We start from the raw sequence: 3,193 nt of genomic DNA, 5'->3' as shown, positions 1-3,193 counted from the left end.
CTCAGTCTAGGGCCAGACTGCCACCCAATTCTCTCGCTTACCTCTGGGCTTCTGTCTGACTGAATTGGCATGGGTCCTGCGCCTGAAGCCACTGTTGCCACAAGTTCACATGTGTGAGCTTCCAGTGGCCTGGAAGCCTCTGCTTCCCTGTATTCATGAACCAGTCCTGGCTCTTATAGTCTTTCCACTTCCTCTTCTGCAGTAGTCCCTGAGCCATGGGTGGGTGAGGTTCAACATAGGAGTACTATCCAGGGACACACACTCTACAGTCTCCCATTCTTTAAAACTTGGCCAGTTGTGGCCTTCTGTGTGTGTTGCACTCTGTTGTATGAGGGAGCTGCACTGGTGAGAGTTGAGGGATGCATTTGCTTTCTTTCTACCCCTCTTTATGCTATGTTCCATGAGCTTTAGTTGTAGAGGTTCAACTGTAGATGTGTCACCTGGTACTGGGCATCTCTCAGATGTGTATTCTGTGTCTGACCAGTTGTGGAATTCTGCAGTAGCCTCCATCTGTTGCATAAAGAAGCTTCTCAGATGAGTGGTATATGCTATGCTTGTCTGTATGGTATGAAATTTCATTTATCTAGAGATATGACAGAGATAAGGGTTTCCCCAGGCTCCAAGTCCCCTCCAGCTATGTGTATTTGGCTGAGCTTACAGTGTGTTCTAGTTTGTTTCTCCATTGCTATGACTAAACACTCTGACCAATACAAACTTGAGGAGGAAAGGGTTTATTTAGCTTACATTTCTCTGGTCACAGCTCATCAGGAAGCCCAAGGTAGGAACTCAGAGCAGAAACCTAGAGGCAGGCGCTGAAGCACAGGCCATGGAGGAACACTGCTTACTGGCTTGCTCCCCTGGCCCATGCTCAACCTGCTTTCTTAGGCCCACCTACCCAGGGGTGGCACCACCCACAGTGGGCTGGGCCCTCCCATATCATTCAGTAATCAAGAAGATACCCCACAGATATGGCCACTGGCCAATCCAATGGAGGTAATTCTCCAATTGAGCTCCCTCAACCCAAGTATGTCAAGTTGACACTAAAGCTATCCAGAACACAGTGCCACCCTTGAGTTCCATCCCATTGAGAGGGCTCTAAGTCCAATTAGGTAGCTACTGATTACACCCCAGACAACAGTGTCACTACTTCACCAATAGAGGTAGTTTACTGTACTGGTTATTATGGTTATTAGGCCTGGGCTGGACCATTGCTTGATTTTCTCCCTTAGCAGTTTGTATATTATTTAACATTATGAGAGCTAAACTTCAGGTAGAAGGCTTCCAGGTCAATTCCTGTTCCACAGCTCCAATTCCTGTATTCAAAGTATGTCCTGTTTTCAGCAGTAGGGTCATATCTTCTAGTTCTGGAAGATAATCAAGAGCTTTGGCATTAGCCTGGGTTATTTTGGGAGTCTCTTGGACAACCCTCACCAACCTATCAAAGGGATGTCTCTTCTGTCTGGCACTGTGTTCCTTGCCAAACAGCCCCCAAGTATACATATTCACTAATGTTTAGGCACTGTATGTGCATTTCTCAGGAGGTTTCAAGGGCATCCCATTTCCCTCTAGGTTTCCTACCCCCCACACACACCAAGAGTCATTCATCTCTACTCTTTTTCCTCTCATCCGACCTCCCTCCTTCCTCCCCAGTCACAGCATCCCCATTACCTCCACCCTCCCCCCAATAAAACTTGCTTCCCACCAGTCTCCCTCTTCTGAGTTCCTTCCTCCCCCACTGTGTTGTTTTTTAACAAATGAAGCCTTTGGGAAGTGATTGGGTTTGGTAGAAGGGATCAGCACCCTGATAAAGGAGACTTCAGAGAATTTGCTCCTTCTGTCCTGTGAGGACACACAGATGAACTGACTCTTACCAGATATAAAGTCCGATGGAACCATAACTTTGGACTATATAGCCCCCACAACCATGAGCAATGAATTCCTATTGCTTATAAATTACCCGGGATAAATGCATTTTGTTGCAGTAGCTTAAGTAGATGAAGAAGGTGCCCATGTTTGCAGGATGGATGCTGCCTCATTCTAGTCTCATACCAGACAGAAAGAAAGGGAGAGCAAAACAACCTTTTTGCCTTGCCTTGAGAAGGGATGCTGGCCTCTGGCACATCTCTCTCTGTAGTATTGGTTAGCTTGGGTGGCATAGCTTCCTTAGCTACAAAGGAGTTTGAGAAAGTAAATATTATGTATTAAGGTGGGAACATGAATGCTCTCCTTCAATAAAATTGGAGTTCTGTTAGTCACAAGTAGATTCTGCCATAAGCTTACCTTAGAAAAATTAGAAAATACAGAGAGTCTCTCAATTCTTTTCAGTCCGTTCATTTATTTACTCATTTCCACCACCCCTTTCCCCTGGTCAATACCTTACTTGAAAACAGACCTTTTCTTGGCTTATCTCAGATAGCTAAAGCAACTTCCGAACTATGTTTGTACTTTCAAGCATTTTGATATAAGCAACTTGCCAAACCAACCCAGCTTCACTACTTAGGAGAATTTAGTATCTGTAAGATAGAGCCTTTAAGGAAAAAATGTAAATAAGATTTCAGGGCAGAAATTGAAAATGGCTTCATGACAGACTGTCAGCATTTTATTTGGGTCACAAGACATACTATTTCCTGTCTTCTCAAAGCCCTGCTGTCCTCAAATCACTGCCCTGTAACCTGTTGTGTGGAAATGTCCTCAGCCAGCAACACAAAGGCAAAAGTCTCCCTCCTCCCAAGGGTATAACTTTTCCTTAATGGCACTAGACACTGATTGCAGGGCCTGGTCCCGTTCATCACTGTCATAATCACCATGGATTATGTTTTTGTGTGCCCACAGGGGGCACGGCACTGTACTCTGCATAATGTTTACTGTCCTATTTCTGTTTCCCAATCATTAGATGTTTTGTTCCCACCGAGCTTATCTCTGATTGCAAGCAATACTAGCCCCGGCTGTCAGCCAACTCAAGTTAAAGCTTTTCATACTGTGGATATTCCCTGAAGGAATCTGATGAAAAAGTTGATACTACTATTTTTTACCTAAGCTTTTTCATCACTAATGCATTAGTCCACTCCTGCTTACTACTGTCTTCTTCATTGTGTAGCTCAGAGATGACATCCCTGAGGTCCAAGTTTGCCAGAACCTTCAAGATTTGGAAGAAAAACCAAGTACTAATATTTATCAGTCCTAAGACTAGTAA

Source organism: Nannospalax galili, unplaced genomic scaffold (genome assembly GCF_000622305.1).
Source record: "Nannospalax galili isolate Female #2095 unplaced genomic scaffold, S.galili_v1.0 scaffold461, whole genome shotgun sequence".
Lineage (NCBI taxonomy): Eukaryota > Metazoa > Chordata > Mammalia > Rodentia > Spalacidae > Nannospalax > Nannospalax galili.
The sequence above is the reverse complement of the archived record's forward strand: the minus strand, read 5'-3'. Positions refer to the sequence as shown.